Consider the following 26,032-nt stretch of genomic DNA (forward strand, 5'->3'; position numbering starts at 1 on the left):
CAAATCCTATAGAATATAAGTCCTTAGATAAAAAAGTTAAAAGCTTATGTCAAAAAGCCAAAGAAGAATGGTTAAACCAGGAATGTGAGCAAATAGAAAGAATCCCTATTACTGACCCAAAAAGGTTACATCAACAAATCAAGAATATCACTGGTAAAAAGCTCCTCTGTTTTTCAGGTGGATGTTTGAAAGCAAAGAACGGTACCATTATCATGGAAAAAGATGAGATTACGAACAGATTGAGTGAGTATATTCAGGGATTGTTTGAAGACGATAGAAGCAAAAAACCAGAAATTAAGAAAAACATTGATGGTCCAAGTATTTTAAGCTTCGTAATGCAATAAATAAGATGAAGAAAGGAAAGGCAGCATGAATTGTAATAGAAGAAATTATTGCCCTTGAAGATCATGGTATTGAAAAACTTACTGATTTAATCAATGACATTTATGAGACTGGAATAATACCAGAAGAGATGAAAAAAATCAGTATTTATCACTCTTCCTAAGAAACCTGGAGCAATAGAATGTGAATTACATAGGACCATAAGTCTAATGAGTCATATCACCAAGATACTTATAAGAATTTTGATGACAAGAGCTAAAAGTAAGATACAAGCTGAAATAAGCAAGGAACAATGTGGTTTTGTGAAAGACAAAGGTACAAAAAACACAATATTGATGCTAAGGATACTATCAGAATGAGCTATTCAAATGCAAAAAGACTTGTTTGTTTTATCGACTACACAAAAGCATTTGATAAAGCACAATAAGTTATTTGAAATATTACAGAATACTCAAGATCTAGATTTGAAAGACATCTGTACTGGGAACAAACTGCCACTGTAAGAATCGATGGAGAAGTGAGTCAGTTTACGAAAATCAAGAGAGGCATTAGACAAGGGTGTGTTTTCTCCCCTGATTTATTTAATGTGTACAGCGAGACAATATTACAAAAAAAAAGAGACATCTTGGGAATCAACATTGGCGGTGAAAATATCAATAATTTCAGATATGCGGATGACACTGTGGTAATTGCAAGTACGGAGGAAGAACTACAAAACTTTATTGATATAATTGTTGAAGAAAGTGCAAAAATGAGTCTATCAATCAATTGTAAGACAGTATGTATAGTGATATCCAAAAAGAAGGAGAATCCTATTTACAGGCTGAGAATAAATGGGGAAGACATAAAACAAGTACAGAACTTTTGCTACTTAGGAAGCTGGGTGACATCAGATGGCAGGTGCGACTTGGACATCAAAAGAAGAATAGGGATGGCAAAAGACACCTTTACGAGAATGAAGAGTATACTGACCAATACTACACTAGGCATGACAACCCGCCTCAGAGTACCGAAATGTCATGTTTATCCAGTTATGTTATATGACTCAGAATGTTGGACAATATCTAGTAACATGAGGAAACGAATTGAAGCAGCAGAGATGTGGTTTTTGAGGAGGATGCAAAGAATATCATGGACGAAATGCATATCTAACGAGGATGTCATGAACAGAGCAAACACAAAAAGAGAAATAATGTATGCGATCATGAAAAGGCAACGTAACTTCATTGGACATGTGATGAGGAAGGAGGAGTTAGAATGCACGGTAATTATGGGAAAGGTTGACGGGAAGAAAGCAAGAGGAAGACAAAGACAAATGATGATGGAGACAGCAGCCAGAGAACTGGAAATGAATACCAATGAATTGATTCACTTGACCCGAAACAGGAGAGTGTGGGCCATGGCAGTCAAAGCTCAAACTGGGCACAGCACCTGATGGTGATGATGATGATATAGTTTTGGAATAAGATGGAGACAACAAGGAATGTCTTCCTTCAGTGGATCATGGAATTTTGGTATTTTCTAACACAGAAAGCGGCAAAAGTCAGTAAATGTATTCATGGTAGAAACTGACAAGAATTTAAACTAACAAGGCAGTTGTGGAGAGGGGAAATGGCAATTAGGCTAAAATCAAGCATGCCATAATTGTACTGAACGGCGACCGAATGGCGACCCGTTTCTTATAATTTTTTGTATACCAAGACTGGTACTTGTTCACTCCGCCTAAAGTAGTGGTCGCGGTAAGAGCCTCTTTAGGGCGTTAGTACTCACAAGAATTTAGAACTTGGCTTCGAAAGTAAGCGTAACGCCAACTGTCTACTCAGTACTGCAAATGACGAGGTGGGGTTGTTTGGTGCAACGGTGCCCTATAGACACCAGCTCAATCTGAAAATTAAAGCTTTAGGGAGAAGTAGGCGCGACACCGCTCCCCGTTGCACTGCCTCACCTCACAGAAAATGACTGACAGCACCCCCCCCCCCGCGAGCGCTCTCAATCTCTTCCCCCTCCCCCACACCAAGCGCGCGCTCACCCTCTCCACGCCCCTGCAGCCTCCCAACTGACACTCAACGCAAACTCCCACTCACTCCTCGCCGCAGCTGTGACTGACAGCGTCCAGAACAATACAACTATTGAGGGCGTGGCCCGGCATCGACCAATTGGAGCGCCGGTAGGTGTAAAAGGGGCGGTACTTAGGGCAGTGACCGTTGCCGCGCAACTTTGTTTGTTTACCGAGAAGAGGCCGTTCCGGTAGTTGAGTCCGGTCCGCCCCGCAGTCCCCCGATTTAACGGGACAATTTACCGGTACGTGCGTCCAGAGCGCCCATGCAGTCACAGGGAGAATGTGCAAACCCCTTACTGGGAATTGTACTCATGTTGCCGGTGCTGTAAAATGTTGAAGCGCCAATATTTTGTGTTGACTGTTTATGCCTCTCCATAGGTGCTGCTTGCTGAATTTCCCCAGTATCTTGTGCGTGTAACTCAGGACACGAGTCCTGCAGATCTGGCTTCACCGAGTGGCTGTGATGTAAATACAATTTCCAGCATCTGCAGAATTCCTGTTGTTGACTGGGTAGGTTAGTGTTTTACAGAATGTGTGGGCGTCATGGGTGAAGCTAGTCCACACCTTTTGTTTCAGAGCGTGGTGGTGAGCTGCCTTCATACACCAGCACTGCTACGCTCACAGGGCTGATGGTTACAGGATTTGGATGCAGTAATATCTATTAAAACTCAATAGGCCCATAAATTTATCTTCATCTTTCTCACTAGCTCTCTACTCAATGCTGTTTTGTATGAAAGTTTCTGCCTTCTCTACGAGACCAGGTAAGTGCCTTTGGTTCATAACTGAAATATTTTCCTCTCATTGTTCTGTATTCTTTCTACCAGCTTCTCTAATAAAGGAAATAACTATTATCCTGCAGAGGTGTCATCTGCCACTGTAACAGGTATATAGTGGACATAATCTCTTTAGCTCTCCACTCTGCTTTGGTGCCCCTAGACAACAGAATGTACATGAGGCTGCTATTAATTATAGTGCAGCATTCAATACTATCATCCCCTTACTATTAATCACCAAGCCTCTAAACTTGGGCCTCTGCAATTGGACCCTCAAATATCTCACCAAGAGATCATATATCAGTAAGGATAGGTGATAATCTGCTCTTCTGTCCTCTCCCCCCCCCCCCCCATAGATGCTGCCTAGCTTGCTGCGTTCACCAGCATTCTTTGTGTGTTTGTTTATGGCTTCATGGACCATTAAGAAACCTGATGGTGGAGGAGAGTGTAAGTATTAGGATTGTAATTGAACATGATTTATCTGAATCCCCCGTACACCATGGTTCTATTGGCAGCATCAGCATTGGGTACGATAGCTAAAATTAGTGACTGGATGAACTTTGCATATCACACCTCTCATAATCCAAAATGGCAGAATTTACCAGATGCTGTATTGGTATTATGGTTATATCTCTTCCAGATGCTTCTGATATTTCTCCTGTTTCAAAGATTTCTTCCCACTAGTGTTGATAGCCCTCTCGCCCAAATCCATTCCTTTCCTACATCAATGTTCTTGTCTCTTCTCCCTATCAGAACCAGAATTGGGATCTCCTTTGCCCACACCTTTGACACTTTTACATCTAACAGATCATTTTTGTTAATTTTCCAATGTGACATCACAACCAAAGCTATCTTCCTCACTTTCCCTTTCAGCATTCTAAGCTGTTCCCTCGGAAACAACTTGCTTCATTCTTACATTTCCAATTATTTCTGGAGAAACAAAGAACTGGAAAACTGGAGAAATTGAATGACATAAGGAATCACCATGCAAGGCAAAAGGTAAGAGAGGAATTATAGGCAAGTTGGGTTAAAATGTTATTTGGAAATTAGAAGATTCTAAATTAACAGTAGGGTGATGAATTAATTAGAGTCTGAACAAATGTAGGTCATATGTGATGCACCTGGGTTGAACTTTTTAAGGTGATGACTAACGTAGCTGACAATTTATTAGATCTTATTTAAATAGGTCTCCAGAAGACAGTTCTTAAGGTTCCCTGTAGGTTTATCTTAGGAACTAAGGCCAATTGATTGATTTGTTTATAAGGAGAGCTGAGAGACAAGACACTAAAGTGTCTTTAGGGAGATAGTCTAATTGACAGGGTTTGATTAGGACTGTTCCATAGAGATCTGTGTTGGGACCAATCAATACATTGTATTTATAAATGACTTAGATGGAATAATGATTCAGATAACCAGACTTGATGATCATTTCCAAAGACGGTGTAAGTAACTTTCCCTGATACCTATTATCTGTGTTCAGCCCTGAATCTGTCCCAGTGAGATAAAGCTATCTGAGACTTGTGGACCATTATAATTTAGACCTCTTTTAAAAGTTTATTAAAACTAAATAATTCTACTAATATAAAGTAAATATTATAAATAATATCATTTACTATTTTGACCTTCTTTGACCCTGTGAACAGAGATAAATTAGAGAAGTTATATAAATGGGGGAAAAAAAACAATATGCTAGAAATGCTTGGTAGATCAGGCAGTATCTGTGGAGAAAGAAAAATTATTAACACTTAACAGTTCTGACAAAAATGTGAAATTCTAACCTTCTTTGTCAAAGACTCGGGCTGACATTCTGAATTCCTAGCAGTTTCTGGGATTCTAGAGTATCCCCCTTTAAATCTGGCTCTCCTCATTACATGTATGTAATGACCTTGGTACTGTGATCGTAGTCAACATTTCCTCCACAAACTCAGATTCAATCCAAGTGCAGCCTGGGATCAAACGAGGGTTTGTCACTCTCCAGTTTTCCTTGCTACAATACTGCATCCTACCTCCAACCAGCTTCTAGATTGAGTTGATTTAATTATTTCAGGAAGAGGAAGAAATTTCAGTTTTTGTTATCTCCACTGCAAAGCCAAGATCATGTCAACCTCAATCACTGAATTCTGTGTTCAGAATACCTGACCTTTAGCCATCATTGACCTCTTTACTGAAGGGTAAGAAAGGATGTGCCCTACATTGAATATGCAAAAGATAAACAACATCATGTACTACACCACCTCCCCCCCAAAAAAATCAAAATTCAGTGCCAGACGCTAGTAAACAAGGATCACGTTACACATTCAGAGAACATTTATTTGCACTTTTACACCTTTGAGCAAAGATAAATGTCAATAACCAAATTCACTGCTGCCTCCAGGTACCACTGAAGACTTTGGCCAACTACACAAAATAATCTTTGAACACCAAAACATCAAACCTAGTACCACATTCATCTATGACAAAGCTTAATGTGCTGTATGTCTTGAAGTCATAAATTTATAGTAGTCACTTCAAGGGACAAGGCAATGCTGTCTCTGCAAAATCCTCCAAACTGACTGGTGGGTTAGACATCCAATGTCAAAATATTCTCCCAGGTCATCAACCCTGGTATCAAGATTCTGAGCTCACTCGATCAGTTTCGGGAGACTACGCGTTGTCTGGTGTGACTGGTATCAGTCTTGCAAAACAATCATTCTAATGTGAGCTTTGTCACAGCAGGAGAGGGTGTTCCCAAAGTCACCTTTTAAAATTGTAACATCCCCACTGACTCATGAGAATCCCTAGTCAATAATCATTTAGAATGGAGAAGAACACTCCATAGAGACAATATTTGAGTCTTCATCACAGGATCATGCACAATATCTTAAACCAGGAAATGTAATTAGAGACTCAAGTATGAGATTAGATCATTCTCACACATCTGAAATGGCCAGCAGGTCACTGAGTTGTATCAAACTGCCACTTTCAAGCATAGTAATAGAGACAGAGTGTTTACCCAGCATCATCCTGGTACTGCATTTGGGCACTGCAGTTACACAACTAGCCCACTCAATAATCATCAATCTTTTCTTGTGAACAGCCAGAGATAACACATAATTGGAAAAGGTATCCCAAAGATGCATACCTTTGAACTCTATCCATTGGGGAGATGTGGATGTTCAATCATTTATATTAAAGGCTGAAGTCGATACATTTATGGACATTAAAGTAATCAGAGGATATAGAAATGGCACAGCAAAATGAATGTAAGTCATAAGATCGGCAATGATCTCATTGAATGCAGAGCAGGCTGGAGAAAGCCCTATTGGCAATCCTGCTTCTAATTTTCTCATACCAGTCATGCAACTGTCAAAGTACAGTAGTTACAGAAATACACCTTCAGCCAATCTCTCAAACTTGTCCATTATGAATCCCGGATATGTCCTCTTCCATCATTAAGCTAAAACCACATAAGAAGACCCTGCAATTTCTGACAATTACTTACTGCTAATTACTACTGATCAGTCTTCCTATTTTCCACTGATTACCACCAATTAGTCTTCCCCATCCAGTGATTCTAAACTTCTTTCTTTTGAAGAGCATTTGGAGGAAGTGCTGAGAAAACCAAAGGCATAGCATCTACTCTGATTAAGGAAACTTAGCACAGTATCCATTGCCAACAGCATCACAAATGACCAAGCTAGCAGATTTCTGAAATAGTTCATTGCCAGGCTGGGCAGAGAGAGAAGCAATCTCTTCTCCGATTCTCAAGGACTTTTCAACTAATTTGCTCAGTATTATTATTGCCTTTTTTATTATTTGCAGAATTTGTCTTCATTGGCACATTTGTTGTCAGCCTTTGTTTTAATTGTAGTTTTTCATGAATTTTATTCTTTTTCTTTGTTTTCTTCTAAATGCCTGCAAGGAAATTAATCTGAGGATAGTATATGATGACATATACACACTTTGTTAATAAATTTACTTTGAACTCTGAACCTAACCACCTTAGCCGCTGTAGATGCATCTGTCTATGACAGCAAAGAGGACAGAGCACAACCCATCTGGGGGTAAAGTCCTGTCCTTACAACAAGGGCATCCTCAGTCATGTAATGTGGTGCTGTCCTCCTAGGATAGTGCAAGACCAGTTATCATGGGCTCAAGGGGTTAAATTTCTGTTTCTAACATCCTTTGAGATTATTGATCTGCTGATATGTTCAAGAAGTGAAGAAAATTATGTAACATAGTTCTCCATTGTGTAAGGTTACACCCTCTTGTAAAACTCACAGGATTTTGGAATTTAATCTCCTAATGCCTGCTGATTATGGTGACATATTTAAGTTATATCATGGAAAATTTGAGCCATTTCAAAGAAGAATAATTTAGAAAATAACACCTAGGTACTGTAGTATTTTAAGGAACACAGAATAGTTTATATAAATCTGCATTAACGCATACAGCTTAATTCCTGAAAGGTTCATTGGTACTCGACAGCTTCAGAACAGCTTACTTTATGGACAATTTCATCAGGTGACAATTTGTCCATGTGTATGTATTAAAATGAAACCAGGCTCACTAAAATGTGATCATTTAGAAACTACTGAACTTGTCTGCATTCTAATGTTACAAAATCAGAATAGAAGTTACAAGGTTCACTGCATGCTAGCCTGTGATTATCTATCACTTTTCTCTTCCTCTGCTATAATTATTTACAACAGCTACTCAGCAATCATTTGTCTTGCTGCTGTTTATGGAATTGTGTATACATGTTGCAGCCTCTTAAGTGCTCCAACGTTAATGCCATTAATTATTTTCAGGCTAAAGTACTAATCTAACAGTTTCCTGGCAGGGATGTAGAGTTGCATATTTTGCATTACTGCCTGAATTTACAACACCTCTGCAAAGTTTTGATCTTAAACAGTATAAGAAGGAATCCCTCAGAGCTGTACCCTATTTGTCAAGAATGATAAGAAATTGGTAAAGTTTGATGATTTCAATGATTCTTTCCAATTCCTTTCGTACTACCTGTGAAGGTTGAAGTTTCTTCTGTAGCTTCCTCCCTGTCCTCAGAGTGAAGTATCCAACAATGAATTGTTATGAATCCACACTGCTCATTTCAGATATTTAGTCATAGAGGAGTACAGCCCTTTGGCCCATCTAATCCATGCTGAAACCATTTAAACTGCCTACGCTCATTGGCTTGCACCAGGATTACAGCCCTCCATATCCCTGTCCACGTACCTATCCAAACTTCTCTTAAGCATTAAAACTGAGCTCGCATGCACCACTCCAAACTCTCACAACCTTCTGAGTGAAGGAGCTTCCCCTTGTGTTCCCCTTAAACTCCTCAGCTTTCACCCTTAACCGTAGTCCCTCCGACTTCAGTAGAAAAAACCTGCTTGCATTTACCAGATCGATACCCCTCATAATTTTGTATACCTCTATCAAATCTCCCCTCAATCTTCTATGTTCCAAGGAATAAAGTCCTAATCTATTCAATCTTTCCTTTTAACTCAGGTCCTCCAGGCCCAGCAACATCTTTGTAAGTTTTCTCTGCACTCTTTCAATCTTGTTTACATCTTTCCTGTAGCTAGGTGACCAAAATTGCACACATTACTTATACTCCAAATTAGACCTCACCAGCATCTTGTACAACTTCAACATAACATCCCATCTTCTGCACTCAATAAATTGATTTGTGAAGGACAATGTGCCAAAAGCTTTCTTTGTGACTCTGTTTCCAGCTGGTCCAGATCCCTCTGCAAGCCAAGGCAGCCTTTCCTCACTGCCCACTACACCCCCAATCTTGGTGTCATCCTCAAATTTTCTGACCCAGTTAACCACATTATCATCCAGATCATTGATATAGATGACAAACAACAAAAGACCCAGCACCGATCCCTGCAGCACCGCACTAGTCACAAGCCTCCAGTCAGAGGGGTAACCCTCTTCTACCACTCTCTAACTTCTGCCACAATGTCTCATCCAATTTACTACTTCATCCTGAATGTCGAGACACTGAACCTTCTTGACCAGTCTCCCATGCAGGACCTTGTCAAATGCCTTACTAAAGTCCATGTAGACAACTTCCACTGCCTTGCTTTCATCCACTTCCCTGGTAACCTCCTAGAAAAACTGTAAGATTGGTTAGACATGACCTACCATGCACGAAGCCATGCCGGCAATCCTTAATCAGTCCATGTCTATACAAATACTTATATATCCAGTCCCTTAGAACACCTTCCAATAACTTTCCCACTACTGATGTCAGACTCACCAGCCTATAATTTCCTGGTTTCGGTTTAGAGCCCTTTTTAAACAATGGAACAACATCAGTGATCTTCCAATCCTCTAGTATCTCTCCTGTCGCTAAGGATATTTTAAATATCTCTGCTAGGGCCCTAGCAATTTCTGTACTTGCTTCCTGAAGGGTCCAAGGGAACACCTTGTCAGGCCCTGGGGATTTATCCAACCTGATTTGCCTCAGGGTAACATTGATGAGTTATTAACTTCAAACTTTCTGCATAATCACTCAAAGAGTTGAACTGCGCGTGCACATAACGAGAGCTATATAACCCAGCTCCTACTGTAGGCCACGAACTTATCAGTCATCCCTGCTGTGGACCACTTTCTGGAGGTCCAAGATACCAACTTCTACAAAGAAGGGATCCGTATGCTCCACAACCACTGGACTAAGTGTGTAAATGTAGGAAAAATAAATGTGCTAGGTTTTCTAAAATTGACTCCTTTTGCCCTAGGCCACGAACTTATCAATCATCCCTCGTATCTCAACAAATAAACAGATACGGTAAATAGATAAATGAATAAATAAATAGATATTTACTTACACCATTTGATTATAGTGAAATATTTTAGATTTTTAGATTAGATTATGAGGACACTCAGTCCTCGTTTATTGTCATTTAGAAATGCATGCACGCATTGAGAAATGATACAGTGTTCCTCTGGAGTGATATCACAGAAAAAACAGGACAAACCAAAAACTAACACTGACAAGACCACATAATTATAACATATAGTTACAGCAGTGCAAAACAATACCATAATTTGATAAAGAGCAGACCATGGGAATGGTTAAAAAAAAAGTCTCAAAGTTCCGATCGACTCCCGATAGTCCTAATAGCAGGCGGCAGAAGGGAAAAACTCTCTCTGCCATAAACCTCCAGGTACTAACAACTGTCGATGCATTGAAAGCAGCCGACCGCAGCCGACACTGAGTCCATCCGAAAACTTCGAGCCTTCAACCAGCCCTTCGACACCGAGCTCCAAGCACCATCTCTGCCGAGTGCTTCGACTCCGTCCCAGCCGCTGAGTGCTCTGCCTTGAAGTTTGTCCTTCCAAAGTGTACCACCTCACACTTCTCAGGGTTGAACTCCATCTGCCACTTCTCAGCCCACTTCTGCATCCTATCAATGTCTCTCTGCAATCTTTGACAATCCTCAACACCATCTACAACACCACCAACCTTTGTGTCGTCTGCAAACTTGCCAACCCACCCTTCTACCCCCACATCCAGGTCGTTAATAAAAATCATGAAAAGTAGAGGTCCCAGAACAGATCCTTGTGGGACACCACTAGTCACATTCCTCCAATCTGAATGTAGTCCCTCCACCATGACCCTCTGCCTTCTGCAGGCAAGCCAATTCTGAATCCACCTGGCCAAACTTCCCTGGATCCCATGCCTTCTGACTTTCTGAATTAAGCCTACTGTGTGGAACCTTGTCAAATGCCTTACTAAAATCCATATAGATCACATCCACTGCACTACCCTCATCTGTATGCCTGGTCACCTTCTCAAAGAACTTTATCAGGCTTGTTAGACACGATCTGCCCTTCACAAAGCCATGCTGACTTTCCTGATCAGACCATGATTCTCTAAATGCCCAGAGATCCTATCTCTAAGAATCTTTTCCAACAGCTTTCCCACCACAGACGTAAGGCTCACTGGTCTATAATTACCCGGACTATCCCTACTACCTTTTTTGAACAAGGGGACAACATTCCCCTCCCTCCAATCCTCCGGTACCATTACCGCGGACAACGAGGACATAAAGATCCTAACCAGAGGCTCAGCAATCTCTTCTCTCACCTCGTGGAGCAGCCTAGGGAATATTCCGTCAGGCCCCGGGGACTTATCCGTCCTAATGTATTTTAACAACTCCAACACCTCCTCTCCCTTAATATCAACATGCTCCGGAACATCAACCTCACTCATATTGTCCTCACCATCATCAATTCATCGTCATTGGTGAATACCGAAGAGAAGTATTCATTGAAGGCCTCACTCACTTCCACAGCCTCCAGGCACATCTTCCCGCCTTTATCTCTAATCGGTCCTACCTTCACTCCTGTCATCCTTTTGTTCTTCACATAATTGAGGAATGCCTTGGGGTTTTCCTTTACCCTACTCACCAAAGCCTTCTCATGCCCCCTTCTTGCTCTTCTCAGCCCTTTCTCAAGCTCCTTTCTTGCTTCTCTATATTCCTCAATAGACCCATCTGATCCTTGCTTCCTAAACCTCATGTATGCTGCCTTCTTCCACCTGACTAGATTTTCCACCTCACTTGTCACCCATAGTTCCTTCACCCTACCATTCTTTATCTTCCTCACCGGGACAAATTTATCCCTAACATCCTGCAAGAGTTCTCTAAACATCGACCACATGTCCATAGTACATTTCCCTGCAAAAACATCATCCCAATTCACACCTGCAAGTTCTAGCCTTATAGCCTCATAATTTGCCCTTCCCCAATTAAAAATTTTCCTGTCCTCTCTGATTCTATCCTTTTCCATGATAATGCTAAAGTACTAGATCTAGTATGGCATTCCTCCTAGTTGGCCTGTCCACATACTGTGACAGGAATCTGTCCTGGACACACTTAAGAAACTCTGCCCCATCTAAACCCTTGGAACTAATCAGGTGCCAATCAATATTAGGGAAGTTAAAGTCACCCATGATAATAACCCTGTTATTTTTGCACCTTTCCAAAATCTGCCTCCCAATCTGCTCCTCTGTATCTCGGCTGCTACCAGGGGGCCTATAGAATACCCCTAATAGAGTAAGTGCTCCCTTCCTGTTCCTGACTTCCACCCATACTGACTCAAAAGAGGATCCTGCTACATTACCCACCCTTTCTGTAGCTGTAATAGTATCCCTGACCAGTAATGCCACCCCTCCTCCCCTTTTTCCGCCCTCTCTATCCCTTTTAAAGCACTGAAATCCAGGAATATTGAGAATCCATTCCTGCCCTGGTGCCAGCCAAGTCTCTGTAATGGCCACTACATCATAATTCCATGTATGTATCCAAGCTCTCAGTTCATCACCTTTGTTCCTGATGCTTCTTGCATTGAGGTACACACACTTTAGCCCTTCTACCTTAATACCTTTACACCCTTTACTCTGCTTCTCTTTCCTCAAAGCCTCTGTATGTTAGATCTGGCTTTACTCCATGCACTTCTTTCACTGCTCTATCGCTCTGGGTCCCATCCCCCGGGTCCCATTTTGCATGTGTTGCTTGGATTTCCAAAATCTGCAGATTTTCTCTTGTTTATAAAGAAAATTATGTTGGCCGGAAAGAACTATAATCTACAAATCAGTGAACAGGAATGATGCAAAGGCAGTGGAAACAGACAAAGCAAAAGTCTTTGTTCGTGCTATTTGGTTGCAGGAATGGAGGCAACCTCTTTTGTTAAACATTCCTTCCAGTTGCCATTTTGTGAATTGTTTGGTGAACTGGTTGTTGCTCAGGGATAGCTTAATCAGAGCAAATGAACATGGACACAAGGAGTTTCTGCTAAACCTGAGACTACTCTCAGATAAGACGTTGTTTATTATTTAAAATAGCAGGGACAGCCTATGATCTGGTCATCTGGGCTCAGTGTTTGGCTGACCTGCTTAGACTAGTTTGGACCTGTCTGAATTGGACAGAACAAAAGAAATCACCTGATGCACGAGGCTAAAGGAATACTGCTTTAGCCATTGGGCCAGATCCAATAAGAAGCTAATGATGTCAGATGTGCTTAAGCCAAGGAAATTGAAACATCATAAAATGATCTGATTTTAAAAAAAAAGAATAAAAATGAAAGATTTTGGGAGTACAGGCAGCAACAACTCTATGGAGATCAACCATTAGAGAAGTGGATGATCCCACCTTCGGATCAGGAAGAACATCAGGCCAGCGTAAACTCCTTTTCCTGGGTACTACCTCTTCTATTCTTTGACTGTTCATGGAGGGTCAAGGAAACCTAGTGGGTGTGTACACAGGCATTTAGTTCATAACTTCACGTGCTTGTTAGTTGAGACAATAAAGGCACTTGTCAGTAAATACAGACCCTCTCTGTGCCTAACTGATCATAATTGTTGAGAGTTAAGACTTGTAACAGAATTGGCATCCCTGGGTAGGCTCAAGGATAAATTTCTTTGTTGAGTCAGTAGGATACTCAAGTTTGACCATGTTGGTGAGGTACAGAGAGATCTGGGGCTGGGTATATAGCTGTTACTAACCGAGGATGAAGAATTCAGGTAATTCTGCAAATCCAGAGGACTTGGATTGTTTTGACTGGAGAGGTCTCCTCCAGAAATACATATTGAGGAAATGGCCACAATACATGGATTATGCTGCTCACACCAGCAGTGAAGGGAAAACTGCTAGGGAAGCTCTTTGGAAGATTGCTCAAAGCAAATTGTCAGACAAGGAATCTAAATGATTAAAGAAGCCAGTAATATTTGGCTGTTTAATTGAGGATTTTATTGAATGTTGGCAGAAAGATAAACAGAGTGGGACAGGTTAGACAAGGAAAACCTGGAATGTTAACAGGTAATGTAGAGCAGGACAGATTAGAAAAGGAAAATTTAGGATATCGGCAAGAAACTAAAGTAGAGCAGGACAGATTAGAAGAAGAAATCAAAAGGCTTCACAGAGGATAGTGCACCTTAAGAAAAAGTTTACTGATTTACAGGGGCAGAGAAATCTGGATTTGATGCATTTGAACCAGTTTCAGTTGAAGTGTGAGAAAATTGATAAAGAAAAGAGTAAACAAGAAGATGAAGTTCGTCAGTCATGGTTGGCAGCTCATCTAGCAGAAGGAAAACTTCGATTTCAAACCTCCACTGCCTTGTGGTTATACCCACTCACAGAAAGGCTTTGGGGTAAACTCAAGGAAACGTCCAGAGCTGGAGTCCCTTAGGCAGTTCTACATTGAGTTCAACACTGACTTGCAACTCCTGCAATGCCGTTGGTCCCAAAAAGTATTGGTCTCTGCTGTTCCCTTGGATTCATCACTGTGAGGAGAGGGAGAGGCTGCTGAATGGGCAACAGATTGCTCTCCATATCGTACTGCCCTGGCTTGTGTATCACGTAGACACTAACACGCAAATCCATAGTCGACCCTGACCAATGGTGGACCATGAATGTGATGCAGAAATCAGAACATGAAAAGAAGAACAACATTGGAGATCACACTAAGTGTCTAAAGCTGACAGAAAAGTTGCAGGGCCAATTTACTGCTCTGAGAGGATTAATATGTGCTTTTGGATCTGAAAGTGGGGAGGAAGATGAATATGGAGATACGGATTGGAATGATTTAGCAGATAGGGTGACCAAATAAGGTTACAAAGAGGAGCCTTCTCCCAAGAATCCCCCGTCAACATATAACCAAAAGTATATGCACAATTGCTCCCCCTCAAGTTACTAACAATTGGGGGAGTCAGGGCAGGAAACAAAACCAGAATGTAACCTACTCTGCCCTATTTGCAGTACAGTAACAGAGGGATACTGGGACGTATTTGCTTTTGGGATGAATCTAGGGAGCTGTTTCAGGCAATTAGTTACTAGAGAGCAATACACGTCTAGGTGATGCCATAGAAAGAAGATCGATTGTAATGTCCTTGCATCCAAACATACACTTTGCTGGGGGAACAAATGAGGAGTTAAAGAATGTGATACTGACTGTTATGGGTAGTAACAGCAGGGACCCAATAGAAGATTTAAGTAAATGTTACCAGAGGAAAGGAGAACACCCATTTACCAAATATGGATGGTGTTCCAAGGGGTGTATGGATTAACATTAGATTGAGATAATTTAGAATCAGAAGCAGCAATTAAATAGTTAAGTGTCTCATAGCATCGATAATCTGGAAAGATGTTAGAACTGTTTGATCCCAGTGACCCTACACATATTGAGGCATGGGTACTTGGGAAAATGGTTAGAGCATGGGAGAAGGAAGTGCTGGAGTTAGATTTTAACTTTAGAAATACTTCAGAAGGAACACACTTGATTGCACAACAGATAACCAGATGATATATACTGAACAAATTGAGCAGTATTTTGAAGCATATAATGTAGCCAATGAGAAGCAAGTGCCAGTGCAAAATATGGAAAAGCATATAGTTTGCTTAGAAGTTTAACTGCTCCAACCAAGCCAGTTGAATTCAGCTGTGCTGATATTGTCAATGTAATACTGGAAAATTTAGGACCAAAACAATTTTTGATTGCACAATGTTTTGGGTTTCTTAAGTGGAATCAAAAGAAAAGGGAGTCCATTTCAGCCTATATGGCTGAATTGAAGAGGCTGAGCATTGTAACTTCAGTGATAGGCTTAATGATGCACTAAACAAACATTTAGTTTGTGAAATCTTACAAGAAAGCTTTCAAAAATGACTCCACATGGAAGCACAACTCACATTGAAAAGAGCAGTTGAAATCACTGTATCGATAGAAACAGGAGCCAGAGACACAACTGAGTTGCAGTCAGGAATGAAAGTGAGTGTGAACCAAACTGCAACACCTAAACAGAAATCAGCCTGACCAAACAAATTGTTACCATTGTGACAGGGGCTCACATATACCAGACCGATGCAGGGTTAAAGGTGAAACTTGAAGAAAATGTAACAAGGTAGAACACATACTAGGAGTGTGTCAGGCAAACAAAAATAAATGGATTGCACAGGAAAGAGATAAAGCCAAAAAGTCAAGTTGCAGTTTTAAAAAGAGCACTAATCTGCATGCTGTTGATGAAAAATCTGATAATGATGAGAGTGACACAGGACTGGATACCCTTGAGATTTACAGTGTGAAAACTAACATGAGACAAGCAATATGGCTTACACCAGAAGTGAACGGCAAATTAATTCAAATGGAATTAGACACCGGGTTGTCTGATTCAGTCATTCCACAAAATGAGTTTGAACAGCATTTCAAAGATACTGAACTGAAGCCTACAGATATCCAACTAAGAACCTATACTGGAGAGAAGATAACCCTGAGGAATGACATTTGTAACAGTGAAATACAACAATCAACAAGCTACATTGGTCTTGTATGTGGCGAAAATAGAAGGGCCAGCATTCTGGGGACATAATTGGCTGAGCCAACTACAACCTGGTAGGAGATCCATCCACCATTTGCATGCCACATCCCCTGTAATAGAGTCAACTCAAAGTGAATTAAGAAAGGTACTGAATGATGCCACAGCAGTGTTCAAAGATGGCTTTGGAAAACTCAAACATATCAAGGGTAAAATAGTGTTAAATGAAAATGCCACACCAAAGTTTTACAAAGCCCATCTGGTTCCTTATACCATCTGTGATCAAGCAGCTAGTAAGCTAGATCATAAGGAGACTGAAGACATTCTTTCCAAGGCTGAGCAGAGCCCATGGACAATGCCAATGGCCCCAGTCACCAAAAAGGATGAGTCTATCAGAATCTGTGGTATCTTTAATATCACCATCAAACTAGTACTGAAAGAAGATCAATACCCTCTGCCCAGGATAGAAGATATCTTTGCAAATCTTTCTGGAGGAAAACACTTCAGCAAAGTGGACTTAGCTGAGGCCTGCCTACATATGGAGATGAAGGAAGAGTCCAAAGTGTTCCTCACCATAAACATTCACAAAGTGCTTTATCACTATAACAGGCTTATTTTTGGAGTAGTGTCTGCATCTGAAAGCTATGGACCAGGTGTTGCGAGGCTGCCCAAGCACTCAGTGTTACCTGGATGACATCATTGTCACCACTGAGGATGACAAGCAACATCTCCAAAATCCCAAGGCAGTGTTAAAAAGATTAGAAAATAATGGGCTCTGTGTACACTGTAACAGGTGTGAATTCTTTAAACCAAGCATCACTTACTGTGGTCACACCATTGACACACAAGATTTAACACAAGTGTGCTGGGAAGATTCAAGCAGTGGTGGATGCCCCGAAGCCAAAGGATGTGTCACAGGTATGGTTCTTTTTAGGAATTGTCAAGAACAGATTCCTACCAAACCTGGCCACTGATCCACCCTTTCAATTCATTACTACAGATTGGCAATGAACAAAGCAGTGTGACATGGCTTTCCAGGAGGCAAAAGAAGTGGTGACACTAGACTCTGTACTTGCACATTATGATCAACGTTGTCCAGTAGAGCTTGCTTAGTGACATCTTGCCATATGATATGGGGCAGTCATGTCACATGTTTTGAGTGATGGAAGTGAATGTCCCATAACCTTTGCATCATGTTCCCTTACCACTGCAGAGAAAAATTACAAACAAATTGACAGAGACATTGGGTCTGGTTTAGGGTGTAAAATGTTTCAACCAGTACTTGTATGGGCGAGAGTTTACCCTCATTACTGGTCGTCAACCACTAGTGTCCATTTTCAATCCATAGAAGGGTGTTCCACTAATAATATGAATGCAGAGGTGAAATTTGTTGCTTGGAAAACACAATTACATGATCAAATTCATGAAGTTAACTAATTATTGAAATGCTACTAGTGTGTCCCATTTACTCTTTGAAAAAGAAATACCCAAAAAGTTTAGAAAAGAGGACACTCCTCTTGACGTTTTCTTCCTAATGCAAATCGAAAGTTTTTCTCTTACAGCAAAGTTGATCCAAAGAGAAACCAGAGAAGACCCCACACTGTCTCAGATCTACATGACTACCGAACATAGCTCAAATGCACAGCAGAAATTCCAGCTCTCCCAATTTCACTCGCACCGGGATGAACTTGCCTGTGACCAAAGTTGCCTTATGTGGGGATTGAGAGTCGTTGTTCCATCCAAGCTGAGAGCTAAAGTGTTGGAGAAACTACATGCCCGTCAAAATGAAATCATTGGCTTGAAGCTTTGTCTGGTGGCCTGGGATGGATCAGCAGATTGAACAGCTTGCTGTGCACGGTTCGGGATGCCAATACGTCCAGAGAAAAGGTGGCCACAGCTGTCAGAACCACTTTTCTGCAGTCCCAGAGTCAACTCCTACAACCTCCACGGATGAACCCCCAGAGTTGGGATGCATTCTACATTAAGTGGAGTAAATAGTGGAGAGTAGTATCAGGTGGGCACTGAGTGTAAACACTCACACTATCAGATTAATGTAGGGATATGTTATTTTGCACACATACATTGTATATTGTTTACTGTAAGGGTTAAGAAGTTTAGGGATAATCTGGGGAGAATGTTTTCATGCAGAGGCTGGTTTGAATCTGGATCACACTGTCTGAGTGGATGTTGGAGACAGATACTCTCACATTCAGTAAGTATCCTAATGAAATCTTGAATCACCATGACATAAAAGTCTACAGGTAAGGTGCTGGGCAACTGGATTACCTTAGATAGGTACTTGGTGGAGCCAAAGAGCCTGCTAAGATGTTGTACGACTTTCTCATTATTTATTTACTCAAATTCTCTCGTATTAATGGTCAATATATCACTTGTCTTCTTACTGAGCCAGCATGTTGAGATGATAGATTCATACAGCACAGAAACTAGCTGTTTGGTGCATGCCAGTCAAGATGCCCATGCAACTCTGTCCCATTTGCCATCTACCTGTCCAGCTGTCATTTAAATGTTAATGTACCTACTTCATTCACTTCTTCTGGCAGCTCATTCCACATACATGCCAACTTCTGTTTAAAAAGTTACCCCTCAAGTTCCTATTACATCTTTGCCCTCTCCTCTGAAACCTGTGTCCTTTAGTTCTTGATTCCCAACATTGGGGAATAGGCTGAGTGCATTCACCTTACCTATGTCCCTGATAATTTTATATGCCCCCCCATAAGATAACTTCTCAGTGTCCACTCCAAGGAAGAAAGGCCTAGTCTGTGCAACCTCTCTCTATAACTCATTCCCTTAAGTTATAGCAACATTCTTGTAAATCTTTTGTGCACTCTTTCCAGTTTAATAACATTTTTTTTAAGCAGGGTATCCGAATCTGAACCCAATACTCCAAGTGCAGCCTCACCAACATCTTGTACAACCACACCATGTCCTCCCAACTTCTATACACAATGCCCAACTAATGAAGGTCAGCATACCAAAAGCCTGTCTACTTGTGACTCCACTTTCAGCAAATCATGTGCCTGAACTCTAAGCACAAGAGATTCTTTGGATTCTAGAAACCTGAAGAACACATACAAAATACTGGAGGAACTCAGCAGGTCAGACTGCATCTACGGAGAAGAATAAACAGACAACATTTCAGACTTAAACCCTTCATCAGGATTGGAAAGGAAGAGGGAAGAAGCCAGGGTTCTCCATTTTGAGTTGTGTACAGCAGGTCTACACCCAATATTGAGAGTCAGAACAATACAGAATCTTGGAACATAATTAAGTTCCAGAACAGGGGTTCCCAATCTGGGATCTACAAACTCCTTGCTTAATGATATTGGTCGATTCCATAAAAAACATTGGGAAGCCCTGTTCTAGAGCAATACTTATTAGACCATAGGACATAGGAGCAGAATTAGGCCATTTGGCCTATTGAATCTGATCCGCCATTCCAGCATGGCTGATCTATGACCCCTCTCAACCCCATTCTCCTGCCTTCTACCTGTAAACTTTGACACCCTGACTAATCAAGAACCTGTCAACCTCCGTTTTAAATATACTCAATGACTATTACTTAATAATGACTGAAATATTAAATATGCAACAATCATAACATTGCCCTTTTTACATGTTTTTTCTATCCCTCCCATTGTAATTTGTATTCCACGTCCTGGCTACTGTTCAGAGACTGTGTAAAACTCCCATCAAGGTCTTTTTACCCTTGCAGTTTAACTCTACCCACAAGGATTCTATGCCTTCTGATCCTATGTCACTTCTTTCTAAGGATTTGATTTCATTTTTTACGAGCAGTCACCCTCCCCGCTGTGCCTTGCATCTTAAGCTCCCAACTATAGTTTTCTTTCAGCCATGATTCAGTGATGTCCATGTCATACCTGCCAATCCCTAATTGCACTACGACGTCACCTACCTTGTTTTGCATATTGTGTGCATTCACATATAACACTTTCAATCCAGTATTCATCACCTTTTTTGAGTTTGTCCCCCTGTTACACTTCAACTCATCCTACTGACTGCAATCTTTCCCTACCAGCTGCCTGTCCTTCCTCGCAGTCTCACTATACACTGCGTCTACTTGTATACCAGCTGCCCCATCCTCAGCCTTATCATTTCAGTTACCAACTGCCTGACAAATTAGCTTAAACCCTCCCCAGCAGCTCTAGCAACCTGCCCACAAGGATATTGGTCCCACTCAGGTTCAGGTCTTCCTTATCCTTTTTGTACAGGTCATACCTTCTCCAGAGGAGATTCCAATTATTCAGAAATCTGGATCCAGAAGGGAAAGAGGGGAGTGATAGTGCTAGGGGACTCAGGAGTCAGGGGAACAGACAGGAGACTCTATGGACAGAAACGGGACACCCGAATGGGATGTTGCCCCCCAGGTGCCAGAGTCAGGAACGCCTTGGATTGCGTACACAGCAGTTTCGAGTGGGGAGGGGGAGGGCGCCCAGATGTCTTGGTACATATTGGTACCAATGACATAGGAAGGAAAAGCAAAGAGGCCCTGATAAGAGAATTTCTAGAGCTAGGTAAAAAGCTGAGAAGCAGGACCTCCAGGGTAGTAATTTCTGGATTTCTGCCTGTGCCATGCACCAGTGAGGGTAGAAACAGGATGATTTAGCAGATAAATGTGTGGCTGAGAAGCTGGTGCAGGGGTCAGGGGTCAGGGCTTCAGGTCTTGAATCATTGTGATCCCTTCTGGGGAGAGGTATGACCTGCACAAAAGTGACAGGTTGCACCTGAATCTGAGGGGCACCAATATTCTTATGGGCAGGTTTGTTGGAGCTGTTGGGGAGGGTTTAAACTAATTTGGCAAGGAAGTGGGAACCAGGGTGAAATGACTCAGGATAGGATGGATGGTAAAAAAGCAAAGACAGCATGCAGTCAGACTGTCAGGAAGGGCAGGCAGATGACAGGACATAACTGCAGCCAGCAGGGTGAGTATCAGTGCAGGAGGGATGCAGAATCAAAAAGGGTAGCAAATGCAGTACTCGAAGTGTTATATCTCGATGCACAGAGTATAAGGAATAAGGTGGATGATCTTGTTGCACTTTTACAAATTGTCAGGTATGATGTTGTGGCCGTCACTGAATCATCGCTGAAGGATGGTTGTAGCTGGGCACTGACTGCCCAAGGTTGCACATTGTTTCAGAGGGATAGGAAGGTGGGCAGAGGGTGTGGCATGGCACTGCTGGTAAAGAATAGCATCAAACCAGTGAAAAGATGTGACATAGGATCAGAAGATGTTGAATCCTTGTGGGTTCAGTTTAGAAACTGCAATCATCAAAGTATCCTGATGGCAGTTATACACAGGCCTCCGAACAGTAGCTAGGGTGTAGACCACAGATTATGACGGAAGTAGAAAAGGCATGTCAAAGGGGCAATGTTATGGTAGTCATGGGAGATTTCAATATGCAGTTCAATTAAGAAAATCAGGTTGGAAATGGATCTCAAGAGAGTGAGTTTGTTCAATGCCTCCGACATGGGTTTTCAGAGCAGTTCGTCGTTGAGCCTACTAGGGGATCAACTATACCTGATAGGGTGTTATGTAATGAATGGGAGGTGATTAGGGAGCTTAAGGTAAAAGAACCCTTAGGAGCCAGTGGTCACAACATGCTTGAGTTCAACTTGAAATTTGATAGGGAGAAAGTAAAGTCTGATGTAGCAGCATTTCAGTGGAGTAAAGGAAATTACAGTGGTATGACAGAGGTTGGCCAAAGTAAATTGGAAGGAGATGCTGGCACGGATGACAGCAGAGCTGCAATGGTGTGAGATTCTGGGAAAAATGAGGAAGGAGCAAGATGGATGTATTCCTAAAGTAAAGAAATACTCAAATAGCAAAATAGTACAACTGTGGCTGACAAAAGAAGTCAAAGCTAATGTAAAAGCAAAGGAGAGGGCAAACAACAAAGCAAAAATTAGCAGGAAAAATTGGGAAGTTTTTAAAAAGAGCAACTAAAAAAATCATTAGGAGGGAAAAGATGAAATATGAAAGAAAGCTAGCAAACAATATCAAAGTGGATAGTAAAAATTTTTCCAAGTATGTAAAATATAGAAGAGAGATGAGAGTGGATATAGGACTGCTGGAAAATGAGGCCAGAGAAATAATACCTGGGGACAAGGAGATGCCAGATGAACTAATTGAGTATTTTGCATCTGGCACATTGCTAGTCTGAAAGACCTAAGGGTATATAAGTCACTTGGACCAGGTGAAATGCACCCCGGGGTTCATAAAGAGGTAGCGGTAGAGATTATGGAGGCACTGGTAATGATCTTTCAAAAATCATTGGGCTCCGGCATGGTGCAAATATCACTCCACTCTCTAAGAAACGCAGAAGGCAGCAGAAAGGAAATTATAGACCAGTTAGCCTGTCCTCAGTGGTTGGGAAGATGTTGGAGTCAATTGTTAAGGATGAGATTATAGAGTATTTTGTGACACTGGACAAGATAGGACAAAGTCAGTATAGTTTCCTTAAGGGAAAATCTTGCCTGATGAACCTGTTGGGATTCTTTGAGGAGATTACATGTAGGATAGATGAAGAGGATGCAATAGATGATGCATATTTGGTCTTTCAGAAGGCCTTTGACAAGGTGCCACACATGAGGCTGCTTACCAAGTTAAGGGCCCATGGTATTACCAGAACGTTACTGGCATGGTTAGTGCATTGGCTGATCGGTAGGAGGCAGTGAGAGGGAATAAAAGGATCCCTGTCCAGTTGGCTGCCAATGACTAGAGGTGTTTCACGTGGGTTGGTGTTGGGACCACATCTTTTTATGTTGATATCAATGATTTAGTTGATGGAATAGATGGCTTTGTTGCCAACTTTGCAGATGATACAAAGATTGGTGGAGGAGCAGGTGGTTTTGAGGAAACAGGTAGGCTGCAGAAGGACTTGGACAGATTAGGAGAATTGGTAAGAGAGTGGCAAATGAAATGCAATGTTGGAAAATGCATGGTCGTGCACTTTGGTAGTAGAAATAAATGTGCAGACTGTTTTCTAAATGGGGAGAAAATTCAAAAAGTTGAGTAGCAAAGAGACTTGGGAGTCCTTGTGCAGAACATCCTAAAGGTTTACTTGAGGGTAGAGTTGGTGGTGAGGAAGGCAAATGCAATATTAGCATTCATTTCAAGAGGTCTAGAATACAAATTAGGGATGTGGTGCTGAGACTTTATAAAGCACTGGTGAGGACTCACCTTGAGTATTGTGAACAGTTTTGGGCTCCTCATCTAAGAAAAGATGAGCTGGCATTGTAGAGGGTTCAGAGGAGGCTCACAAGGATGATTCTGGGAATGAAAGGGTTATCATATGAGGAATGTTTGATGGCTGTGGATACTTGCTGGAAATTTGGAAGGATTGGGGGTGGGGGGGTCTCTTTGAAACCTTTTGAATGTTGAAAGGCCTAGACTGAGTAGATGTGGAAAGGTTGTTTCCTATGGTGGGAGAGTCTAGGACAAGAGGGCACAGCCTCAGCCTAGAGGAGCGTAGATTTAAAACAGAGATGTGGAGAAATTTTTTTAGCCAGAGGGTGGTAAATTTGTGGAATTTGTTACCACAGGCAACAGTGGAGGCCAGTTCATGAGGTGTATTTAAGGCAGAGCTTGATAGGTTCTTGATCGGACACAGCATCAAAGGAGAAGGCCGAGAAGTGGGGCTGAGGAGGGAAAAAAGGATCAGACATGATTGAATGGTGGAGCAGGCTCGATGGGCCAAATGGCCTAATTCTGCCCCTATGTCTTATGGTCTAAATCTGAAACTTGCCCCCTGCACCAATTTCTCAACCACACATTCACCTGCTAAATCATTCTATTCTAATCCCCACTGGTGCATGGCACAAGCAGTAATAGTGTAATATTGTTGCAGCATAGTAGCATTGAGTACCAAATCAATACTGAATACCAGAACCATACTGTGATACTGCAATAAAGAGTAACACTGAGGGTTACAGCAAAACAATACTCAATGTTACAGTCTAGTAATACCAATGCAGAACATCTATGCATGATATTTTTGTTGACCGATTCAACTAACTGAAGTTGTCATTGCCTCTGATTGAGACCATGCTGTTACTTTGACTCATCCTCATATTCTCCCACAGGAGCTTGTATATTGGTCTAGAACACAGACAACTGCTTCTTCCTGGGTCCCCAAGTGCTTCTACTTTTGTGAGCCTTCGCCCTAGTCGTATTTGTATTACATTGGCTGTTGTCTAGGTTGTTCTTGATATATTTTTGAGTGATACGAATGCCTTTCACCTTTACTTGCAGGCATCCCACATTATCAAAATTGGAAAACAATTATCTAAGTGTTCTTGAAGGTCAGCAGAGAGGTTGCCCTTTATGAAGCTGATATCTTGATGATGAGAAATTGAAGAGACGACTGAAAGCTCTTGTTAACACTTGAGGCTGTGCCTAGGCACGTGTCCCAACATTTCTGACACTATTGCAGTTCTGGGGTGAAGTGAAGATTACGTTGACTCAGTTATCTCTGTTACCTTTGTAAGGGGGTTTCATCTTTTATGTTACTGTGTACGCTAATTAAAATGGCTTCTTTGTTATGTTATACTTGGGAATGCTTCTTTGTTATGTTAAACGCTGAGAAAGTTCTTGCGCTAGCAGCTTGTTTTGGGCTAGAGTGTGATAAGAATATGTTACGAACCAATTGGGATAGTTGTTATGTTTTTGGTGTATCTGAAGGTATTGTATGCACGGGGTTTTGGGGGAGAAGGCGGGAGAGAGAGACAGAGGATGGACCAGGTGCTGTGAGTCCATTAACGGGGTCGGACCCCGAGCGGGGCGTTCAACCAGGAGAGGAGACAGAGACGGACTCATGTGGAGCGTCTGGTCGACCACTGTTGTTGGTCCCAGGTGGCCGGTCGAGGTGGTCCGAGGGGTCACAGGTGAAGAAGAAGGGTCCTGAGCTCCAACTGTTTGTGCACGAAGATATTGAACTTTGATAAGTGTGGTGCCTTTGATTTTCCTTTTATATTTTATTCTCTTTTAATTATATAGTTCCAGTAATATCTATAAACTGTAAATCATTTAATCGTATCTGGTGTATTGTCTGTTATTTGGGCGGGGTGGGGTACATCACACAGCATCCACACAAACTAATTACCCAGTTTGGCGGGGCCGAGGGCTATTTCCCTAGACGGCAGTGAGCCGAGCGACCCTGAGGCTGGCCAGGGGGGCTACACCTTGTTTCAAGCAACATCACTGGAGCTTCTTTAACCACAGACCTTTAGAAGAAGCGAACGAAGGCTCTCAGGACAGCAAACCACAATTGTTCGTCCATCGTTGACGTCGAAGAGGATCTCGACACCATAATGATGGTGTCGAGACTAGCGCATGATTTGGATTTAAGTGAGGGAGAGTTGCGCAGCGTCAGCCTCACTCTCTCTTCCCAATTCCCATCTGGATCCAGTGGCAAGACAGAGTCTAGGCGGCTGGAGATGGGACTAGGTGCAGTGGATGACCAGGACGTCTTCTGTGTCTTGTCGTGCTCTACACGTTCCACGACGCTTGCAGAGACCACC

At 41.8% G+C, this 26,032-nt stretch overlaps 1 long non-coding RNA gene across 3 annotated transcripts; it reads left to right on the forward strand.

The window, feature by feature from the left end:
• The first annotated feature begins 2,557 nt into the window (after positions 1-2,557).
• On the forward strand, positions 2,558-25,519 carry LOC140194641 (uncharacterized). Of its 3 annotated transcripts, XR_011885258.1 has the most exons (6): positions 2,558-2,643; positions 2,780-2,911; positions 3,531-3,621; positions 4,048-4,173; positions 18,037-18,488; positions 24,765-25,519. It is a non-coding gene; the product is annotated as an uncharacterized lncRNA (long non-coding RNA). The 3 variants fall into 3 exon arrangements; XR_011885257.1 differs by lacking the exon at positions 3,531-3,621 and having other exon boundaries at positions 2,780-3,162; XR_011885259.1 differs by lacking the exon at positions 3,531-3,621.
• The last annotated feature ends 513 nt before the right edge of the window (positions 25,520-26,032 follow it).

Source organism: Mobula birostris, chromosome 3 (assembly GCF_030028105.1).
Source record: "Mobula birostris isolate sMobBir1 chromosome 3, sMobBir1.hap1, whole genome shotgun sequence".
In the NCBI taxonomy this organism is placed as follows: domain Eukaryota; kingdom Metazoa; phylum Chordata; class Chondrichthyes; order Myliobatiformes; family Myliobatidae; genus Mobula; species Mobula birostris.